Source organism: Haliotis asinina, chromosome 11 (genome assembly GCF_037392515.1).
Source record: "Haliotis asinina isolate JCU_RB_2024 chromosome 11, JCU_Hal_asi_v2, whole genome shotgun sequence".
NCBI lineage: Eukaryota > Metazoa > Mollusca > Gastropoda > Lepetellida > Haliotidae > Haliotis > Haliotis asinina.
In genome coordinates, this window is record NC_090290.1 from 12,630,858 (window position 1) to 12,656,449 (window position 25,592).

The 25,592-nt window shown below is 40.6% G+C and overlaps 1 protein-coding gene across 1 annotated transcript in view; it reads left to right on the top strand.

The window, feature by feature from the left end:
- The first annotated feature begins 1,648 nt into the window (after window positions 1–1,648).
- LOC137256259 (uncharacterized) overlaps window positions 1,649–25,592 on the top strand; it is a 65,875-nt gene continuing 41,931 nt past the window's right edge. Inside the window, exon 1 of the mRNA XM_067793991.1 lies at window positions 1,649–1,773. The gene's annotated coding sequence lies outside the window, so the exon portion shown is untranslated. The remainder of the gene's footprint in view (window positions 1,774–25,592) is intronic.

The following is a 25,592-nucleotide window of genomic DNA, read 5'->3' on the forward strand; positions in this document are numbered from 1 at the left end:
ACTAAACTCACTCTGTTCAGGTGTCGCCTTCACGTCTCACAAACCCATATTTGTCTTCACATGTCTATTTCTTATGGTTTGAACAATGAATATTTTGAAAAGTGTAATAGGTAAATAAACAAATTAAATACATAAATGCAAAAGCAGAGAAGCTGACATCCTCAAGCGTAGTAGTTGGAATGGTGGAAACAAATGCACGTGCGGTACGTGATGAGCGCCAACTTAGACCAACACTACTTGTTCTCGGTGTTTCATTTTATTATTATTATTTATTTATTATTTTCTAATATAAAGAAATAAAGCGATTTTAATCTGCGATCGTTTGTTAAACACTTTTATCCAAAGTGAATAACATTCTGAGGTTTTAACGTTCAGTTGGCAAGGTAAAATCACAAGGTTTCTCAATCTTGATTTCACTTTGTTAGATCATTGTTGTACTCGTATATTTGGAGAAAAAGAGCCCTGTCAAATTTACTTGTCGCGTGTCATCACCATATGTTGGTGTTTAGACAATCATTTCCACCTTGAAAACGTCTTAAGCATGTGTTGATGATTTTTGGATGTCTGCTCTTTTGTAAACATGGTAATTCTCTAGCAATAAATGGGGGCACATTTTTACATGTACTTTTCTCAAAAGATTTTCAGCACGACAAGGTGAGTGAGTGAGTTCAGTTTCTCGCCGCACTCAGCAATATTCCAGCTATATGGCGGCGGTCTGTAAATAATCGAGTCTGGACCAGACAACCCAGTGATCAACAACATGATCATCGCTCTGAGAAATTAGGAACCGATCACATGTGTCAACCGTGTCAGCGACCCTGACCACCCGATCCCGTTAGTCGCCTCTTACGACAAGCAGGGTCGCCTTTTATGGCAAGCATGGTTTGCTGAAGGCCTATTCTACCTCGGGACCTTCACGGGACTCAGCACGACAAGGATTTTCATAAATGTTTTAGCATAAATTCCTTTCCCCACAACCTCGTCCCACTTCCATAATCATCAAATGGGATGTTCCCTTATTGTGACATGACTTTCACAACCAACATATGTCAGTTTGGTCTCCAAACCTCACAACAGAAGTCTTCTTCTTTAATTTCTTTCTAACCTTGCTTGGCACTCTCATTAAGTGTTTTCATGGTATTTTATAGTTTTTCCTGATTGGATTCCACTGGTTTCTTGCACCCCACAATAATAGAAAATGTATGTGTATTTTTTTCTTAAAAAGCACACAAATAGTGTGTGCTCCATACATTTTGGAAAGGATTGCAGAAAATGTTTTTCAGTGCATGTATTCACTGACTGTTTGCGCACGGAGTGTATTGATTTCATTGAGACTGAATTTCGTTACATTTCAAGGTTGTGGGTAATTCTGATCTCCTGTGTTTGGTGTTCACTCGACAGTTTGTACAGGAAAGAACGCGGCATTCGGCCTCTTTCTCACTTTATAAGGCAAATACCACTTGACCAACGTGAAGTGTTTTTATGTTCCATGTCTCGCAAGGGGGAATGTAGGGTTCAGTTTCAGCAAAGCAAGAAATCCCCGCAGTTCAGAATGTAAACGGTCATCTTGCTGACAGAAGCGGCAAAACGTGCAGCACGGGCCACATGCAGTGTCATGAACAAGGAGTGCTCGTGCTGATATTAACTGTCACATGGCAAGTTTTACAGAGCAACATGGAGGATATATTAATACACATGGGGCTGGTGTCAGTAGCAGGGACCTGAATTGCATGCTTGTGTTCTGAAATGGCAGATCTACCTACGGCATAGAAGGTAGGTTATCTGTGACGTTCCAATGCTTTACTGTGCTCATTGATGTGAATGAAATCCACGATTAGAGCCTTGGGAACGTGCGAGTCAAGGAGTTTTGCATTTTTACACCGCTTTTAACAATATCCCAACAACATCACGGCGGGTGAACACCAGGAATGGGCTTCAGGCATTGCATCCATGTAGGGAATCGAACCCGGGTCTGGGGCATGACGTGCGAGTGCCTCAAGGCTACCCCACTGCTTCTCCGAGCATGTCGATTACACGCACCGCTTCTCCGAACATGTCGATTACACGCATGTTCTTTATAATATACATACGGTTAATAATCTGTTTGGACAGTATTATACAGTTGTACCTAATTACAATATGAAATATTTCAACAGATATACTAGCGAAAAAGACGGGCGATGGGCCTGGGTAGCCTGGAGGTTAAAGCGTTTGCCGAATACCCGGGTTCTATTCACCACATGGATACAATGTGTGAAGCTCATTTAAGGTCACTTCCGCCGTGATATTGCTGGGATATACTGCTTAAAACGGCATAAAACCATTCTCACTCATTCTTTCATTGAGTGACATTCGGTCTAAATTAACCCTAAAACCCCGGAATATATACAAAAAATGAATACATTTCAAGCAAGGATCACGGGCCAAACCATCTCAATCTTGCATATATGTATATATATATGTTACATACATGTATGACATAACGGGCGTACCCTTGCCAAACCATCTCACTCTTGTACATATATACATATTATATGTTACATACATGTATGGCATACAAAACAACAGTATATAATATCGGCTGGGTGAAAGGCTTATCTGTGAGTATACATGCAAAGATTTAACCAGTTCAAAGAACAATGTTACACTCATACGGAATTCTCTGATATTTGGGACTTGATTATAATGAGAAATTACTATTTGTCAGAGCATAGCTATTCTTCACTATCTACGAGTACGACCAAGGTAGAGAAAAAAACTCGAAATTGAAATTCATACCCAGTGTCGTTTTAATTGCAAGGACAGCATATTATTTCTTTCATTGGTGCTTTAATTCATAGTACTGTTTCAAATGGAAGATAATAGTTTGAGGTTCTGAAATTGAATAAAACCTTCCGGTTATTCAAATGCAATACCTTTAGGTTTATTATTTCAATTAAGAATTTTAAGAATATTGTTGATCTCTCCTCTTGAAGATTTTTCTGAGACTGAAGATTATTTCTGTCAGTCTCCTTTAAAAAAACAACATTTGTTGGTTCTGCTTTGTAGCCCGCATTTAACTTTCTGTATATCGAGGCTGGCTGCATACGGCACTTCCGTGTCAGGGAGCTGTCAATGTGGCAGTTGGCGTACATTTGGTTATCTTGTTCTGTCGTACATATGACTCACAAAACAATAGGCTGGTTTCAGTCGTGTGGAGTTCGTATTATAAACATCAAGATCTTAGGTATTACATTATTGCACTGAATAAACAGTAGTTTGTTTTCTTTGGACAAAATATTCTTTCATGTTGAACTGTTAGAAACATACGCACGGCACCACCCACTCTCTTCACAGACGAGTTCAATTCGCTCGCCTTGCGCACCATGCCGGAATACGCAGTGCCTTCCGCGGAAGGAAGGAGTTCCATTGTAAATCGGTCATGGTAGAATGGAGACAAACGTACTGTGCTGGCATATTAGATGAATGATAGGCAGAATTGATAATCTCTTAATTAATCATTTGAAACCTTACGCTACACGTCCGGTTCCAAATGAAATTTAGAGACTAGGAATTCTGCTTAACATTCATCTAATTTCCTAATACAGTACGTTTATCTCGTAAATGAAACGATACTCGTCACGCTATGAGTACTGCTGTTACTAGTGTCGTCTCCAAACAGGTGATGTTATATTTCGACAAACATTCAAATATCTACTAGTTACATTCCGTGCCATTAAGGCATTCAGGATTTGATCGTCAAAAATCCGTGCTTTAAAAACTAAAAGCCGTGAAATCTACATTGCTATCACATATAAACAAGCTTTGTTTAACATTAAAGATGTGTTCCAGATATTAGCACCTTTCAGCAGCTCACAAACCACATTATTATACTGTATTAAGTTCGTACTACAAGACCGCAGGTATCCAAATGTGAGTACCGTGTGTTTACATGCTCGTACAAACTGAAACTCGCGGCCTTAATATCAAGGAGATGCGTTGGATATGTATTGATTTACTTATTTATTTACTTTCAAAGAATATATTTAATAATATGAGAATAATTTAAGAATATGAATCACAGTTACATTTTCTGTCCGTATTGCTGATGACGTAGTAAAAACAAGCACGACAAGTAAAACGAAAGTAGTCGAACCCTCATAGTTTATACTACTAAAGCGATGATAAATGGTTTGTGTAGAACAGCGTAATCATTTCTACAATTACAGAAAGTCTTTACCTGAAGCAGAGTCCACTATAAGTTCCCGACGTGGTCATGGGCACAACTTTACAGTTCATATGAATCAGTACATTAGCGCGATTTTATCCTGTATTCGCGGTCGATAAACACATGCAAGGCATGGCAATTATTCAGCAAATGGTAGGTTACAAAACTTCACTTGATCAAACTTCATGCTTTGTAGTTGTTTCCAAATTGAGGTGTTGAAGGTAGCGTAATGGTTGAAGCGTTTGCTCGTCACGCCGAAGACGTTGGTTCGATTCCCCATGGGTGCAATGTGTACAACCAAAACCCAGTGACTGACTCCGTGTTATTGTTGAAAAATTGCTAAATACGGCGTAAAACCATTCCCACTCACGCACGCATTCAGTTGGCAAGACGTTGAACAAATTCCACACTTGTTGAGTGAGTGAGTGAGTTTAGTTTTACGTCGCACTTAGCAATATTCCAGCTATATGGCGACGGTCTGTAAATAATCGAGTCTGGACCAGACAATCCAGTGATCAACAACATGAGCATCGATCTGCGCAATTGGGAACCGATGACATGTGTCAACCAAGTCAGATAGTCTGACCACCCGATCCCGTTAGTCGCCTCTTACGACAAGCATAGTCACCTTTTATGGCAAGCATGGGTTGCTGAAGGCCTATTCTACCCCGGGACCTTCACGGGTCCCACACTTGTTGAATGGGGATTGGTTGAACACAGTGACTGAAGATTGTAAATGTGCTTTACTGATGTTAATCGTCTTAAAGATATTCAGTTTCTAATATACCTAAGTAAGTCACCGAAGATAGCACTGGGAACACTGCATGACATTACATACCACACATACGTTACATTGCATCACATACATAAATAAACTGCACAAGATCCCATACATATATTACACTATATCCCATACATAAAGTATATAATATCCCGCCCAACTGCGCAGATTGATGCTCATGGTATTGATCACTGTATTGTTTACAGACCGCCGCCATACAGCCTTAGTATTGATGAGTGCGGCATAAAATTGTACTCACTCACCCAATATCGATCCGATACATAAATTACATTAGACTCTCTGACTTTGTTGACACATGTCATCGGTTTTATATATTGTTGAGTACGGCGTAAAACAAAACTCACTCATTCACTCCATACATAAATTACCATTAACTGACTATCTAAAAGTTGTTATCAGGTTACAACGTGTTGCATTCCATCACCAACCCTCATAGCACATGTCACAGTGTTCCCCGGTTTTCCAAGAAGGACTACATACACACTGACCGTTTAAATCCAGCGCTTGGCCACTTGGACAGTCAGTCGGCTGAAGCAAACAGGTTCAACTGATGCACATTTTTTTATTCAAAGACCGAACAGGACCCTATCACAATCAAGACGTATCCATGTCTTATCCTTATCGATAGCGACGTCGCCTTTTCACTTGTACTGACGTCTTTGGTTGTTATCTGTTAACATCCTGGTTAGAATATGTAGCTCAGTAACCCATGCTTGTCGTAAGAGGTGACTGACGGGATGTTGTGGTCAGAGCCATTGACTTGATTGACACATGCAGTTGGAACTTGCACCGTTGCCATGGAGACGGCATTCCGTTGGCAACACTCGAAGAGTTGATGAGGACACACGCAGGTCGGGTGACAATCATATGCGGCAAGACACTCCATCCTGTTGGAAACTTCGATAACGTCATCTGCAGCTGCCGAGAAACAGTCATCTGCAGGGCATACATCTTCTGGCGTGAAACGTTTCTGTTCCCAGTTGCATCCGGAAACACACCGAAAAAACAGGAAGAACAGACAACAAACCCCGGCGTTGACCATGCTTGCCGTAAGACTCGCTGACTTGATTGACACATATCATCGGTTCCCAATTGCGCAGATCGATGCTCATGTTGTTGATCACTGGATTATCTGGTGCAGACTCGATTATTTAGAGACCGCCGCCATATAGCTGGAACATTGTTGAGTGCAGCGTAGAACTACACTCACTCACTCATAATTTCAGTAGACCGAGACTCCCCACAGTCACGAGCTGCACATGGGGGATAGATCACGCGAGAAAGAAACCCGGACGTCCTTATATATCTGACTCTGATAACATCCTACGTGACGATGTTGCCGGGTGATACCAGTCAGTCCATTTCTCTTCAGTTTCATCCTGAATCCATTATCTTGCCTGATATTATATTTCGTTTCGTTAGCTGTGGCGGTACGGATTAGAATGTATCTTCAGTAGTGAGTGAGTGAGTTTAGTTTTACGCCACACTCAGTAATATTCCAGCTATATGGCGGTCTGTAAATAATCGATGTTGCCGGGCTATACCGGTCAGTCCATTTCGCTTCAGTTTCATCCTGAATCCATTATCTTACCTGATATTATTTATTTCGTTTCGTTAGCTGTGGCGGTACGGGTTAGAATGTATCTTCAGTAGTGAGTGAGTGAGTTTAGTTTTACGCCACACTCAGTAATATTCCAGCTATATGGCGGTCTGTAAATAATCGATTCTGGACCAGACAATCCAGTGATCGACAACATAAGCATCGATCTGAGCAACTGGGAACCGATGTCATGTGTCAATTCAGCGAGTCTTACGACAAGCATAGTACCTTTTTATGGCAAGCATGGGTTGTTGAAGGTCTCTTCTACCCCGGACCTTCACGGGTCCTATCTTCAGTAACCTATGCTGGTTGTAAGAGGCGACTAGCGGGATCGGATGGTCAGACAACCTTACTTGGTTCATCAGTTCCCAATTACGCAGATCGATTCTCATGCTACTGATGAATGACGCGATGATTTACAGACCGCCGCCCTGTAGCTGGAAAATTGCTGAATGCGGCGTAAGACTAAACTCACTTACTATTTCGTATCGTGTAACGACACCTGGTTTCATGGAAAATACTTGAAGCATTTCACTGTGTGTAGAATTTGCGACTAAACGTATTGATGTCATAAAATGTTAAATGTCAAAACTATTGGTCGCATGGATCTTATCGTTAACTTCAACCAGTGTTAACAGCTTGGTAGATGCAAGTATGGCTGGAATGTCCCAGGTTTCCGACTGTTAAAAAGTTATTGTTACATAATCATGTCTGATTAGTGCAGATGGAACCGTTTGGAAAACTGCTTAAATTTAGAACCCCCAGGCGTATTTCATCGGGCCGTTGTGGTAGCCTTATGTTTAAGCGTACGGAGAAGTGAACCATTAACGTAAGGTGAGCGTCGCGTTGGTAGGCGGAAGGTGCCTGGCTCGATTCCCACTTGTGGCAGGGCGTAAAAACCTTGGAACTTGGACTTGCAGGCTCATCTTTCAGTGTTGTCACAACCCCTAGTGGGCAGTACACGACCCACTCATCCGAAGGTAGGTGACCAGATGGTGGACACACGAACACGTCTAGTTTCACTAAACAAATAACAGTGTTCTTAACTGACAAAGGTCATGGGACCATATGCCTCATCCAAATATTACCTTGCTGAGATGCCATACTGTGTACTAATACACATCAACGAAACAGTTGTTTGATTACATTGACATCGTATTAATCAACTGTACTATGTATACAAAAAGAAAAACAAGTTTTCATGTTTGTACACTTTTTACTGTATTTGAATGGATTGTTTCTTGTGGATTTCTACCCTTGAAGATCCTGGGTAGAATAGGTTTTCAGCAACTCATGCTTGCCACAGAAAGGGACTATGTTTATCGTAGGAGGCGACTAACGGGATCGGGTGGTCAGGCTGGGTGTATTGGTTGACACATGTCATCGGTTCCCAGTTGCACAGGTCCATGCTCATGCTGTTGATCATTGGGTTGTCCGATCAAAACTCGAATATTTACAGACCGCCTCCATGTAGCTGGAATATTGCTGAGTGCAGCGTAAAACCAAACTCACTCTTGTGGATGTCGGAGGTGAAAAGGTATTAGTCGACTATACGGTGTGGTTAGGTGCTATAGTTTGGCTGATAAATTACTATCTTAATCCAACTATGTGAGATTATGTTCATGCTATCAATCACTTGTTATTTACATTGGTGTATCTGGAATAATGTGAGCCTTGAACAGTTAATCCAGTGACATCAGACAATTCACTCAGTGAACACGTAGGTTTTCAAATAATTGTCGCGATTACATTAACAATTTTATCTTACATTCATTCCTCATTAGATTTTGCAGATCATTTTAGGAAATCGTGAAATAAGTTGGTTTACAAATAAAACATGTTGTTAACAGCGATATTGTTTACAGACGATGAGTCAGCGATTTTTCCGAAACAATTACCACAAAATCTCCCATGGTTAGAAATCAAAGTATTTCAAATAATGATTCCAGTGCATTGAACTTGTACACATTACGATAGGTACAAATATATTTTACGTCTCAAAAAAAAAAGACATGCCGTATCAACGATCATTGCGTGACTTCTCATTAGGCGCGCTCTTGATGACGTCACACAAGATAGCAAAGAGACACATCCTATCCTATTGTATTTCTCTGAATAAACCGTGTGCTGTATGTCCAAGGTCTAGAGGATTCGCGTATGATGTCGACACACCTGTTTTTAGCGGTTAAATATCTTCTCTAATGTGGTTACATATGAAGTTGGAGTGGTGACATTTAGCGATAAAATTTCAAGCCGTTGCGAGACGAGCAAGATCCGAAGTGCAAGATAGATATTTACACGCACTTTGAAACAGCTTCCCGTACAGAAACCCACGACGGTTTGTTCTGAGTTAAGGTAAGACGATAATAAGATAACCTTCGCTTGTCTGTTTTACACGTCTTTATTTTCAGCATGAATATATAATTTATTTCATAGTAGCGAGACATTTACCTTTACATTTCGGTCGGTTGGTCGGTCGGTTGGTTGGATGTATATCGCTACAACTACTGAATACCTCTGAAAGACTTTATCATCCGAGGTGGGCGGGTTTGATTTGTTTGTTGGTTGATTTCGTACTCAGAACCTTTTTGCAACTATATGGCCGGTAAGTAATCGAGTCTGGAACAGTCAACCCAGTGATCAACATCATGAGCATCGATCCATGCAATTAAGATAGGATGACAACCTTTATACAATCATAAGGGGCTAATTATAGCAGAGATTGCTTATAATTTTGTTTTGTATTTTATAATGATTATTTCCACATTGATCTTTATCATTGTGGGTTAAAGGTCTGTTGTTTATCTACGATTAAGTGTTAATTTCGATGAGCTACTTCAATACATTTGGGTAAATCATACTATTTACTTTTACACTATTATGTCATAAGATTATCATTTAGAAAGTGATCAAATGTAGCATATGTTATATTTGGAGTATACTTCCTTAATTAAGTACAGATTCTGTTACTCTTTGGGTTGAGTTTTCGAACACATGGCTGTCCCTTTCTCTGCATTCCTCGCTCGTAACAACCAGTGAACGCTGTCAGTATTTTAGTGATAGTTTGTCAAATATTTTATTAATTGTTAGTACATCAATTCTGGAAAAAGATAACAGACTTGGTCAGATGTTTTTATTATGATCATCGTTTCATTGAGTATTTTATGCTTATTACTTTTCGAATTAGATTGCAATTCATCGGGTTAAACGGGCTGTTGTGGCGATGACAAATCCCCGATGTACAGTTCGACCCTGCTAAAACAGACGATATCATCTACTTACTACCTCAGATACACGACTGAAATCACTCCGATTCGTAGAACAGACACTGGACATGGCAGAAGTTGTGTGTGTTTTTTTAGCATAGTTCCTTTGGTTATGTGGTTTGGACATCTGACATTCTGAGTGGTCAGAGGTCAGAATCACTAGCTGATTTGGCATCCGCGTCACAGCAAACAGTTACATCTATTTATACACCTTTACGTTCTTCTTCTCAGGTATGCAGGAGCGGTGGGATAGCGTAGTGGTTAAAACATTCGCTTGTCTAACCGAAGACCCGGGTTCGACTCCCCATATGGGTATAATGTGTGAAGCCTGTATCTGGTGTCCCATGCCCTAAATCTGAGCTAAAAGCGGCGTGAAACTATACTCACTCTTTCACTAAGTAACAGAGTTATTAAAGAGTTCGCTCCTAACTCCGAAAATCTAGGCACAATATATCAAGTCAATTTTTGGTTTTCTTGCCTTGATATTACTAAAAGGGGCGTAAAACTAAACTCACTTGCTTTTCTCCACAGTGTCCACTGTGGATATGTGACATAATGTCTCTGGTAGAATCGGATAGAATGTTTCATGATTTTGGGGCAGCGGAGAACTTGACGTCTTTTGCAACAGAATGAAACATTATGTACATTTTGTCAGAACGACCGTTGTGTGTACAGGCATGCCTTTAGCGAGCGAGTTGGCTTTTATGCCACGTTTTGTGATATCACCGCGGAGGGCACTGGAATCCTTGGAAGAGAGACCCGTGAATGTCCGGGGTAGAATGGGCCTTCAGCAACTCATGTTTGCCATATAAGGTGACTATGCTTGTCGTAAGAAGCGACTAACGGGATCGGGTAGTCAGGATCGCTGACTTTGCTGTCACATGTCATCGATTCTCAATTGCGCAGATTGATGCTCATGTTGTTGACCTCTGGATTGTCTGGTGCAGACTCGATTATTTACATATAGCTGGAATATTGTTGAGTGCGGAGTAAAACTAAACTCACTCACTCACTCACCCGAGGGGGATATGAGATGTCAAAAACACATACCTGAGCGTATACAACGCCATGCTTGGTTAAGACGTTTTCGGTGTTTCCTAGCGAATCGCACAAAAAGTATGTCGCTGCGAACATGTCGCTTCACTCGGTATCCTTTCAAAACATCCGCGTTATTTGTCATGGTAGAATGGGGATAAACACGGTGTGTAGTGGAGGTTACTTGCGGCTCTAATAGGACTTCATTTAACATTTGAAACCTCACGATCATCGGTGGTTACCAAATTCTGTGTCACAATGTCAAATCTGAGGTGGCCAAGGTCCACATCCCAAACATGACATATGTATCAATACCAATAAATGAAATATACCATGGTTTGAATGTTGATAAGACCTTTTAAATCGTAAGAATTCAGGTACAATATAATGCATAGATATTCAGATGTCTGTATTAATATGCTGAGATTGAAAGCTAGACAGGTGAAGATGTTTTTCGTAAGAGGCGACTAACGGGATTAGATGATCAGACTCGTTAACTTGGTCGCCACGTGTCATCGTATCCCCATTGCGTAAATAGCTGCTCGTGCTGAACATCACTGGATTGTCTGGTCCAGATTATTTACATACAGCCACTGTGTACCTGGAATATTGGTGATATGCTAATTAGCTGGAATATTGGTGATATGCTAATTAGCTGGAATATTGGTGATATGCTAATTAGCTGGAATATTGGTGATATGCTAATTAGCTTAAATATTGGTGATATGCTAATTAGCTTAAATATTGGTTATATGCTAATTAGCTGGAATATTGGTGATATGCTAATTAGCTAGAATATATGGACATTACTCGCCCACCCATTTTGTATGAAGTCAGTACTAACACTTTATACATGTAGTTTTAATAGTTAATCAACTTACCCACCACTCTTCGTATGTATGGCGGGGCGGTGGGGTAGCCTAGTAGTCACGCCGAATACCCGGGTTCGATTCCCCACATGTGTGTGAAGCCCATTTCTAGTGTCTCACGTCGTGATATTGCCGGAATATTACTAAAAAGCGACGTAAAACTAAACTCACTCACTCACTCTTATGCATGTGTGTAGACAATTGTCATGATTATCACCGAGCAGTGAATGCGTCATAAGGCAAAGGTGCGCGTTGTATAGCCAAGTGGTTAAAGCGTTCGCTTGTCACACCGAATGCCCGGATTCGATTCCCCACATGGGTAGAATGTGAAGCCCCTTTCTAGTTGCCTCCTTCGTGATATTGTAGGAATATTGTTAAAAGCGGCGTAAAACCCAACTCAATCACTCTCTAACCCAACTTACTCACTCACTCATAAGGCCAAGAAATAAGAAAAAAATCTCTCGTCATGTATCTTACATAGTCAACAAGATCCACTGTTGACGCGTGATATGCCTTTGTTTTCCTGATGTCGCTGGACACAACGTCCATTGTCCACGTCTTTTGGTCAGCTGTAAACGACGTCCCTCTTATAACTGCGGTGTTAACTGGGACTGTGTCAACAATGACTTCTTCAGTGCTGTGACAAGTCGTTAGAAGTCTGTACGCATGTATTACAAAGCAAAGTAACCAGACAGTATTTGCTTTCCCCCTTCTCTACACCTGGGTGTGGGCACCCGTGGCGAGCCACCTCCTCGTGGTGGGTGCTGGGTAGCGCCAAGAGATCGCCGACAGCCCTGTTGTGGACCTGGGTGATATTTGATCCACCAACCCGTTTGCCTTGTGTTGCGGCCCTGTGTCGGTGGAGGACGGGAGTGTAGGGGTTGAGGGCATTTGGGGCCTGTGACCGCGTTCCCTTTGCTCAACACACCCTTCGACCCTTACTTCACCTAGACGGGAGGTTGAATGGGCCCGGTTCAACCAATCGGCTCGTCATGCCAAGCCCTGTGCATGGAATGAATATATATATATATATCATTGCACAAGTATAATTTGAAATTGATGTAATTTTGTTCTTGGTTTTATTTTTAAAAACATGTTTCATTTGAATTATGACGTTTAGAACTTTGCCTAGAGTCTTATGCCCAGAAGGCGATGACTCGTGGGCTAATCTGGTGGATCAATTATTCATAATGCTTCTACTGGAGTATATCATCCGGGTATCCTCGGTGCTGCAAGCCGGAGGCCTGCTTGCTGTAGCATTGTCCTTGTGATACTCCGTGATGGGTGCGGAGCTCGGATGATGAAACCTAAATAACTCACCATGGCTTACGAAACCCTTACTAAAAAGAGAAAACGTCCTCTAGAAAATGACCCTGTTGATGACCTCAGACCGTCTAAACACATTGACTACTGACCATGTTTCATCGTCATCGAGACCAAAGATAATGCACCTTTAAAGTTAAACCCTTTTGCGGTGTCTAAGGGTATCCAAGGCATTGCCGGTGATGTAAAGACCGTTAGAAAATTACGTTCTGGTGCATTGTTGATCGAGTGCTCCAAAAAGCAACAGTCAATGAACCTTTTGAACACTGACACATTCGTTGGCACTCCCGTTATCGTCACGGCCCACAAAACATTGAACACGAGTAAGGGAATAATACGTGATCGAGATCGCATGCTGGCAGACATGTCTGAACTTGATATCGCTTCCGAAATGAAAGATCAGGGTGTATTATATGTCAAACGTTTCACAACCCGTAAAACCAACACAACTATTCAAACTAATACCTGTTTTCTGTCTCACCACCAAGTGCCCCAACACCACTTAAAGCTGGATACTGTAATATCAGTGTGGAAAAGTACATTCCGAATCCCCTTCGGTGTTTCAAATGCCAAAAGTTCGGCCACGGTGTCAATACCAGCACATTGTTGTGTGAGCTCACTGCAGTGAAAAGACACACACAACAGAAGAGCGTGACAGTAATGTCAAATAAATGCACCAACTGCTCAGGCGACCATTCCTCATTTTCTAAACAGTGTCCTATTTGGAAAAAGCAAATGGAGATAAACAGAATAAAGTTTACTCAAAATATCTTCTTTTCTGAGGCAAAAAAACTGGTAAAGAGATCTGATCTTCCAGAAAGTTATGCTACAGTAGCAAAAACATCATCGGGGTCTAGCTCTAAAACAACATCAACCACAGCCTGTCAAACTACCTTGACGTGGGTAAATTGCGATTCTTCACAGCTTTTGTACCCTGCTATATCATCACAGACTGAGGGATCACTTCCTAGTACCTCAAAGTCTTCTTCCGATCACAAATCATCATCTCAGTCACACTCAAAGTCTCAATCGACAGCTGATAGTCAACAAACGGTGAAAAGTAAACCGAAGCCTAAGCCTGATGCTTCAAAACAACAAAGTGGCAAAATTCAATTGTTCAGTGCGGGGTAGATCCCCAAAAAATCCCCCCAAAAGATAGTTTATTCCAATAATATTGTACAGTGCAACTGCAGAGGATTACATGAATTACAGCTATTAGTCCAAGATTTTACACCTTCAGCGATATGTCTCAAAGAGACATATTTAAAGCAAACAGATACATTTGACCTTCGTCATTTTAATGCATATCATTGTTTTTCCCCTCCGGGTAATAGAGCCACTGGTGGATCATCCATTCTAGTCAGACAAAACGTTATTGAAAGCCCTGTTTCACCTAATACTAATATGCAGGCTGTGGCAGTGAGAATTACTTTACATGTAGCGTTTACGCTATGCTCTCTTTATGTTTCGCCGTCTTCGACGTTTGCCAAAACTGATCTTCAAGCTCTATATGACCAACTCCAAGTCCTGTATTATAATGAGAGATTTAAATGGGCACAACCCACTCTGGGGTAGTGTAACTACAAACACTAAAGGTAAATTGTTGGAAAACTTTTGTTCTGAAAATGATTTATGTATTTATAATGATGGTTCCAAGACATATTTACATCCTGGTACAGGCACCTATTCTGCTCTCGATTTGTCACTCACAAATTCAGAACTACTAAATGAATTTGAATGGTCAGTCCACGATGACCTCTGTGGAAGTGACCATTTGTCTTCTATATTAAAAGTTGTAACTCCATCTGATGTTCCTCCATCATCAAGGCGGAATTTTAAAAAGGCTAACTGGGCTTTATATGAAACACTGTGTGCTGAAAAACTTAAACCTGAACGTTTTATTGACGTTCCAGATGCTATTAAATGTTTTTCTGATGAACTGAATTCCATAGCTGATGAGTGTATACTAAATTCCTCTGCAGTTCCACATATTCGAAAACCATGGTTCAGCGATGAATGCAAACAAGCTAGAAAGGCAAGGAAAAAAGCTGAACATTATTTCCGTCGCCATCCTATGGTGCATAATTTAAATAAATTTAAAACTTTAAATGCTAAAGCACGACGTACTTTTAAACAGAACAAACTCCAATCTTGGCAAAATTATGTATCCAAAAAATATTCTCGGACACCCGTGTCTAAGGTATGGAACATGGTCCAGAAAATTAAAGGTAAGGGTACTAAATCTAGTGTCCATCATCTGAAACATGGAGATCAATTACTTACTGATAAATCAGACATTGCAAATAAATGGGTGAAACGCTAGATAAACACTCTTCTTCTTCTATTTATAGACCTAAATTTCAGCAATATAAAAAACAACAAGAAAAGAAAATTATTAACATCAATTCTGATAATGGGGAAGATTATAATGAAACGTTTTCTATTCATGAACTCCATACTGCTCTTGTTCAAGCTCATGACTCTGCTTCTGGAGCTGATAACATACATTATCAACTCCTGAAGCACTTACCAGAATCCTGTTTAGAGACGTTCTTATCAATTTTTGATGATATTTGGACTTCCGGGAAATTTCCTTCTTCATGGCGTGATGCCATAGTAGTACCAATACCTAAACCTGGACGTGATCATACGGATCCATCCAATTATTATCCATCCGATTTCATTAACTAGCTGTGTGTGTAACACCATGGAACGCATGATAAATAATTGACAAGTTTGGTACTTGGAAACAAATAACCTCATAACAGATATACTGTCGAAGTACTGTCGATCACTTAATGCGTTTGGAATCATTTGTGAAAAACTCGCTGATTAATAAACAACACGCTGTGTCTATCTTTTTGATCTCGAGAAGGCATATGACACAACCTGGAAATATGGCATTTTAAGAGATTTAAATGATTTCGGTTTGCGAGGCCGTTTGCGTGAATTCATAGCCAAATTCTTAAATAACAAACAATTTCAAGTCCGCGTGGGTTCTACCCTGTCTGATATTACAATCAGGATCAGGTTGTGCCACAAGGCAGTTCTTTGTCAGTCACACTTTTTAGTATAAAGATATATAGTTTATCAAAAGTTTTAAACGATTCAATTGATGGATCGTTATTTGTGGATGATTTTGATATTTCTTGTCGTGGGAAAAATGAGCATACTATTGAACGGCAACTGCAGCTGTGCTGAACAAAATAGATAAATTGTGCCTTGAAAATGGCTTCTAATTTTCTAAATCCAAAACCAATTGTGTACATTTCTGCCGTAAATATAAACCTCATAAAGACCCAGAACTATTTCTTAGTGGCACCTCTATCAAAGTTGTCAAGGGGGCTAAGTTTTTGGGGCTTATTTCCGATTCACATTTGGCTTTTTTGCCCCATATTAAATCCCTAAAAGCCTAATCCTTGAAGGCAATTCTTGAAAGGTTGTTTCTAATTCAGAGTGGGGAGTGGGGAGTGGGGAGACTACCCTCCTTCACTTATATAGATCACTCATCCGCTCAAAACTTTAATATGACGTCATCGTATATCATATATGGTGGAGCCTGCAAAAGCAACCTGAAACTATTAGATTCTGTCCATCACCAAGGTCTAAGACTTTGTCACCTTTTGAGAGTCTCTACGTTGAAGCCGATGAACCATCTCTTACACAACGTCGTATTAAATTATCTTTACAATACAATACTAAATTACACTCCAGTGAATCTAACCCTGCATATAACTGTCTGTTCAATCCACTTCGTGAGGATTTGTGCGACAAGAAGTCTTCTCTTGTTCTACCTCTGGGGCACAGAGTTAAACCCTTTCTTTCTTCGACCGGCATTGAGCTGGAAAACATAGCTTCCTGCCGTCTTCTTTCTTCTCCTCCTTGGCAGATGGTTAGGCCACAAGATGACCTAACAGTAACTACATTTAAAAAATCAGAAACGAATGAATTACAGTATAAACAAGAATATCATCAATTGAAACATAAGTATAGCAATTATAAATCCTTATTTACAGATGGCTTGTGCCATTGTCATTGGATTCAGAACAATATCTTCTAGATTACAAGATAATAGTTCTAAGTTTACAGCTGAAGCTAACGCCATATTAAATATATTCAAAGACACCGTAAAAGTAAACAATATGTAATCTATTCAGACTCTCTCTCTTGTCTTCTGGCGATTAAAATTTATCATGTAAACATCCACTTTTAATTGACATTATTGAATTGCATAATAATCTTGCTACTGGCCAGTGCGACATCGTCTTCTGTTGGTTACCCAGCCATGTAGGCATTTCAGGTAACACAATGGCCAATCTTGCTGCCAAGGCAGCACTCAACAAATCTGTGACACCACTTCTTATTCCATACACTTGTCAACGTGCTCATGATTAAGATGAGTATTACGTTGATGGTAAGAGAAAAGAATACGTTGGTGAAGACGAAGGCATAGTTTAGTTGTTCAAACCTTTTTAGTTGGTTTCACAAGACATAACAAACAAGTATACATGAATGAGGTGAGCGGACTTCCAGCTCAACCCCAGGGCCTTTCCTGCTCGCGGCACAATCCTGCTCGCGGTCGTCCCTACAAAGACAGTCGGAATGCCGGACTCCACACTCACATCTCGCGTCTCACGTACCAGTATAGATGTGAGCATACATACATATAGTTTTTAACAACAATAGACAGGCAAAGATTCAACAATGGACAGATAGAGAAACAATAGCACTTCCTTCTACAGTTGGTGTGATGACAGACACTGCCAAGGGGGATGACCATTAAAGGACATAAATGTCATATACAATAATTAATGGAATTGACAAAGGGGAACAAGGTAGCTGACAAAACAATGTACTTTGCTGTAGTGATAAAGATCAAGATTGCAGATTGAATAATAATAATAACTAAATATCTTATAGCCTGGCTACATACTTTTGGGTCTGTAGAAATATTTGGACAGGGCTGTCCTGAAGTAGACACTATAACACACTGATTACAAAGCTAGCATTAGAACTTATATACGTAATCTGATGCAAAAGAAGTGGGACACTCAAGTAGGTATAGATTACATGAAATAAAACCGTATATTGGTTACACCTACTTGGGTCTGTCAGTCCAGATTTGGAGATGTTATTTTACGACGATGTATTGGCCATAATAGATATACTCATGTATACTTGTTAAAAGGTGAGGATCCTGCGTTTTGTATCCCTTGTGATGAGAGAGTCACGGACAAGCATATCCTGCTTCACTGTGTTGAATTCTCCCTCACAAGGGATAAATATTTCAATGTCAAAACTATCAAGGATCTTTTTAACACTGTTAATTCTCATTTAATCATTGATTTTTTGAAGGATATTGATTTCTTGGTTGAGGTGTGAATAGTGTGTGCTGTAAATAAATATATTTTAATAATTGGTAGTTTATATTGGTAACTAGAACTGTTATTGGCTGTACCCTCAAAGGGGGTTGAAGTATTCTAAAATTATTGTCCTCCTGAGAGGGTACGTAAGTCCCAAAGCATTCGATGTAAATTTAGATCTACCAGGTGTTTAATCGTAGTATTCTTGTTGTTTAATTTTGGCTAGCATTTTGTACACTCGCCAGCAGCTGAAGAAGGGATGGTGTAAATCCAGCTACAGTACATGCAGGTAGCAAAGGTACTGTAAGTACCCATGATCCCTAGTATGGTTATCTACCTTCAGTTGTTGGCGATCTATTGCCTGTTTTTATATTGTATTGTCTAAATGGTGATATTAGTTTAAACGTTTCATGCTAGTTTTAATTGAAAGTTTGATATTCTAGTCGTTTTACTGTCCTTCGTTGACAGATTTTTACAATATGCATATATTTCATTTAAGTGTTCATTTGAGTGTTCTCGTCACGATATGGCTGAGATATTGCCGATGTGACGTTAAATATTAACTCACTCACTCGCCTGTGTGTGAATATTTGTTAGTGACTTTAACTTCGCTTTGAAAAGTAGTGGCTTTTTTTCACAGCAAAATAATTTGTGACAATGATGATATTGACCGACTGGAGATCATCCTGTTATCATCCTCGTTGCACAGCAAGAGCAAGGATGACTTCTTAACACTAGAGTTGGGGCGGTGGGATAGCCTTGTGGTTAAAGCGTTCGCTCTTCACGACGGAGACTTGGGTTCGATTCCCCACATGGGTACAATGTGTGAAGCCCATTTTCTGGTGTCCCCCGCCGTGATATTGCTGGGGTATTGCCGAAAAGCGGCGTAAAACTAAACTCACTCACTAACACTGGAGTTACGATCACTTGAAACAATTAAAATTCTCATTCGCCTGTAATAATGAGACATTTTCTGCAGGGGTAATTATATGCTATTGCAGTATCGCATCACTGCAAACCCTTCATCTCAGTAACTCTGAAGCTCTACGTCCATATTACATCCAGTCCTTATATTACGGGGCGGTGGGTTAAAGCGTTCTGTCGTCGCGCCGAAGAGTAAAATATGTGAAGCCCATTTCTGGTGCCTCCCACAGTGATATTGCTGGAATATTGCTGGAATATTGCTGGAATATTGCTACAAGTGGCGTAAAAACCTTACTCACTTATCATTTATAATTACACTCAGACCCCTGAAGGTCCCGGGGTAGAATAGGCGTTCAGCAACCCATGCTTGCCATGGCCACAACGTTGTTCGTCACGGGATTGTCGATTGTCGACTCGATTATTGACAGACCGCCGCCGTATGGCTGGAATATTGCTGAGTGCGGCGTAAAACTAAAGCCGTTCACTCACTCACTCCTCAAACTGAATTCCCTGCTGGACCCTTAACCCTCTTTTCCAACAACCCTCCTTCCCCGAATTCTTTTACTCCCTCACGACGAACACCTAACCCTCTTTCCCAGAATTCCTTCCAACCCTTTCACCCGTATTTCAACAATCCCTTTACCCCGTAAACAGTTGTTTAACCCGGAATGCCCCACACCCCTTAAGCCGAATCACCACAAACCGCTTAACCCATACACGTGAACCATGTTCGCCATATCGGAGTCTTATGGCTCACCAATGAGAACTATCGCTGTCGGCGCCTGTACCTTACGATGCTGCTATCAGTCTAGACGTACTATAAAAAAGTGTCTACCTCCCTTTTGACGTTAAATGAAACTCCCAACCTAGCTACCGGTATATTTGGCGCACAGAATTGCACGCAGCTATCTTCTAAGTAAACCTATGACGCGTTGATAGCGGAGTTCTTATTTTCTTTCATGCTCATTTAGGAAGTGTGTCCTTTGAGAGTGAGCTACGTCCCAAAACGTTCAAGGTAAATGTATTTCTACCACGTCTTTAGTCAAATCTGTATCATTTTTAATGTATGGCTAGATTTGACTGAATTGCTAAAGGCTCAAGAAATGGTGTAAATCCAGTTAGGGTCCATTCAGTAAGTAAATGCACTGTCAGTCCCTATGGTTCTTGGTATGGTGATCTACCTTCACTTGTTGGCACATATATATATATATATATTAGTGTGTGTGTATGTATATATATATGTGTGTATGTATATATGTATATATATATATATATATGTATGTATATGTATATGTATGTATGTATGTATATGTATATATATGTACACACATATGTACACACACATATATACATACATATATATTGTATATATATTATATATATTGTATTGTTTTCTACAGTTGACAGTTTTCACCTTTTCATACTACTTTTATATTAGTTAGTGTTATATCGGTATCTCTGATCCCCTTGTTATTTTACTGTCCTTCGCTGACTGGGTTTTATAATTTGACTTTCATTATTAGCTTTTTTATTACCCTTGAAGGTCATAGGTTGAACAAGCATTCAACAACCCTTGCTTACCATACATGAAAGGCGAATAACGGGATCGGATGGTCACGCCCGCGCACTTGTTTGACACATGTCATTGGTTCCCAATTGCGCAGATCGATGTTCATGCTGTTGATCACTGGATAGCTGAGTGCGGCGTTAAACTAAACTCACTCAGTCACTCACTATTATTCAGATCCTCGTCACAATATTGTCAATGTGACGTTAAATTTCAACTCCCTCACTCACTGATAGGAGGAGAAATGCAGACTTTGTTAATAAAACCTCATGTGAATGTGACGTTAAATTTCAACTCCCTCACTCACTGATAGGAAGAGAAATGCAGACTTTGTTAATAAAACTGTCATGTAAGATATGTATTAATCTGAACCCGAGCTCTGGTATTACGTGAAAATATAGGGCTAGCATGATAGTTTTGTGACAATTGTCTTGCGGTGTTAAACCCTATTTCAAGAATCCATGTATGTGGTGCAGGAAATGTTTCTCCATTATGTTTTAGATCTTTTCTCCGGTTAACATTTTACTTTCATTGTTTCTTCTGATATGATTTTGTTAAACCTTAATGATATAGGATATTTATATAGTGCACATATCTACGCTCTAGTGTGAGCTAAAGGCGCTGGTATTTTCCGTCGATCACTCTCAACAGCACATCGTGTTTCAATCTCAGTTCCCCTGGGAGTATACAACTCTTGCTGCCACTTGGTGCACCGAGTTTGTTGTGGCTTTCTCATCCTAACACGGTACCCATTAATAGCTGGGTGGACTGGGACACACAGTCACGGTCCCTTGTCCACGTTCATTGCACGTTGCTGTACCCGCAACTAGGTGTGTGCACGTATTCATGAGGCCACCATATGGTCATATACCAAAGGATTCGTGGGTGCACAGAGTTGTGTACTGTACACTGGTGTTGTGACAACACTGAAATAATATAAATGACACTTTCTATCGTGTCCTACCGCCGTTCCTTGGCATTTGTTTGGGACAGTCTTAGACTATGTTGATTATGCTGTGTGATGTGGACCCTTGAAGGTCCTGAGGTAGAATAGGCCTTCAACAACCCATACTTGCCATGAAATGCGACTATGCTTGTCATAACAGGCGACTAACAGGATCGGGTGGTCTGGCTCGCTGGGATCGTATCCCAATTGCGTACGTTGATGCTCATGCTGTTGATCACTGGAACGTTCCTGCGTGCGGTCATCAGCACCAAGGAAACATAGTTTTCCATGCTCACATTTCGAGTGAGTGAGTGAGTCAGTTTTACGCCGCACTCAGCAATATTCCAGCTATATGGCGGCGGTCTGTAAATAATCGAGTCTGGACCAGACAATCCATTGACCAACAACATGAGCATAGATCTGCGCAATTGGGAACCGATGACATGTGTCAACCAGGTCCCGGGTCACGGGTCACTCACGTTTCTAGCGTATTTAGTAAAGACTTTGAAAATTCGAGCACTTCGTGTGTACAAGACAGTACTAACCGACAGTTACAAATGACTCAATAGATGACGCGATAACTTGACTTTCAGGTCAGATGAAATATATAAATACTGGAGCATCCTTAGTGTCAATATTCCTCTACATTGATACGCGTTTTGATCATTGAAAACATGTTTAAACATAGATCATGATGCAAATAAATGATGTGATGTGAATTACCGTAAAGGGAAAGATGTTTGTCTTTAAACAAGTTTAGGAACTGAAAGGTACTGAGATTTTAAATTGTAGAAAAGGTGTTAGAAATGAATAAAAACTCTTCTTGTGTTAAGAAGGTAAATGGTGTCGCCCACATGTAAACATTTAAAACCACTATTGAAACCATTCTTTAAAAAATCAAAGGAAAAACAGAATGTGAGTACTCAAAATTGGTTTGGTAATTCTAAAAATCGGACTTCATTTGTTGAATTTTTCAATTCTGGTGAGACCGATATTTAAACACAGACGAGCACTGAAGCTACAGGATCTAAAACAAGGGCGGAACATCAGAGGGTATACAGTGTCTAAAAAAGGAGCGGAATATCAGAGGGTATACAGCGTCTAAAGCACGGAGCCGAATATCAGAGGGTGTACAGCGTCTCAAATGAAGGGACGGAATATCAGTGAGTATGTAGCATCTAAAACAAGGGGCGGAATATCAAGCCTCGATTTCTGACCTCCCCATACATTGACAAAACATATCAGCGATAAGAGATCTGTCTCTTGAAATATGAGCATAAAATACATAGCACATATCACATTTTATTTTTCGTCCGTCGCCGAATAAGTGAATAGACCCTACTCATGTGAAAATACTATAAGCCGAAGAATACTCAACACTTTAACAATAAACAAAGAAGCATTGACAGAAAGGTCAACAAGCTGCTGTTTGTAGCCCAGTGAATTTTCGACGGTAATGGCTGTTAGACAAACACATGGTCAGTGTTGACACATGCGGTCTGATCGTGGACACACGCCTTATGTCGCCCTACTGGTCAGCTGACGGATGAACAGAGCAAGGTGTCCAACTGGCTTACCCACATGCCACGACCCTACTGCCAAGACGCTAGAGGAACTACCGCGACCCTCCTTCTCCATACATGTAGGGCAGAGCCGTAAAGACGACCCTACTATCAAGGCACTAAAGAGCTACGGCGACACTCCTTCTCCATACATGTAGGGCAGAGCCGTAAAGACGACCCTACTACCAAGGCACTAGAAGAGCTACGGCGACCTCCCTCTCCATATATGTTGGGCACAGGCGCAAAGATGATTTTACGCAAGCATCAGATCACCTCAAACAAAATGAGATTTGCTAAAATGTCTGCTCACATTCATTTCAAACTGTAAGGGATAGCTAACGATTGTCCCGTGCATTCAAGGAGTCGCCTATTGATCTGTAACTAGTGAGATCTGGCGAGTGGTCGTTCATAATACTTCGAGCAACACGTGTGTTCGTGTTATCGTGTTATTTGCTCATCCAGATGTAATTATTATTCACAATTTAAATCATCTCTAAGCGTCGAACCTTATTTAACCAGCAAATTGCTACCAAATCAACGTAAAATCATAACTCGGTTTTGGTGTTGTAACTTCAGCCTTGCAGTGGAATGTGGCCATAATAACACACGTCTCTGCCTCATTTGTCATGCTGTTGGCTTTGACTATATAGAAGATAAACTCCATGTTTTATCATTATGTCCAAAATGTTCCCAACAAAGTTCGGATTGCTTTTCAGTACATCTGAAACGATGATACCTTCATCCGATTGTCATCGGACACTATACATATTTTAAATATCTATATATAAATAAAAGTAACATAAATCAATACTAAACCATACTTATCTTTACCCAGTATGTATTTACTTTTGCCAAATGTATGTATTATGGACCTCAAGCTCATTGTCGTAAGAGGCGACTAACGGGATCGGGTGGTGAGGCTCGCTGACTTGGTTGACACGTGTCAACTGTTCCCAGTTGCGCACATCGATGCTCATGTTGTTGATCACTGGAGTGTCTGGTCCAGACTCTATTATTCACAGACCGCCGCCATATAGCTGGAACATTGTTGTGTGCGGCGTAAAACTAAACTCACTCACTCAAGCTCAAATTACCAAATACAAAAGCCTGTCTGTTAATGTGGTGCTGACAAACTTGGTATCATTTGTGTTATAAGGGACGTTGCGCATAATCGATAGAACTCTGACCTACATCGACCCGTGAAGGTCCGGGGTAGAATAGGCCTTCAGCAACCCATGCTTGCCATAAGCGGCGATTGTGGTTGTCGTAAGAGGTGACTAATGGGATCAGGTGTTCTGACTTGGTTGTCACATGTCATCAGTTTTCAATTGCGCAGATCGATGCTCATGTTGTTGATTACTGGACTGTCTGGTCCAGGTTGGATTATTGACAGACCGCCGCCATATAGCTGGAATACTGCTGAGTGCGGCGTAAAAGTAAACTCACTCACTCTGATTTCCATGGCCTATAAGGACAAACCACCGTGCCATGGATTGCCACTTGTTTGATTGCTAGATGCTGATGAGTGCCCTGGCACATTGGGCCTCCCAGTTCCAAGGCATCCAAATCCACGGGCCGAAACTTTGACATAGGATATATCAGTAGCACATATAACTCATTAAAGAAGGCTGCGTTAAAAGCAGATACTATACCATTGCTGTATGGCTAACGTACGATATCCACAGGTAATTAAAACATTAAAGGAAGGACCACATGAAAGCTATACTAACATTAGACTTGCAAACGGAGCACAACTGACTGATAAACGGTTCTGTGATGTGGCATTTTAATGCCATCATTTATTTTTTTTGTCGACAAGGTCGCCTTGCGATATACATTCATGGAGTTTGGCTACTGAACTGACTGACTGACTGAACAAATTTCAGTACCCCTATCGAATTAATCGGAGGTTTCTTATCGCTGTTTGTAACCATTTGGGACTCGAACCGGGCCTTGTCCGTGACGGATGGACGCTTTAACCACAAGGCTATCCAACCGCTCCAGTGCATTCTGAACATGAGTTTCCTGGTTCTAATTCTGTTTTTATACGTCAGGTACCAAACATCTTGTATCACTGGTAGATCCATGAAGATCCTGTGTAGAGTAAGTCCTCACTAGCCCACGCTTG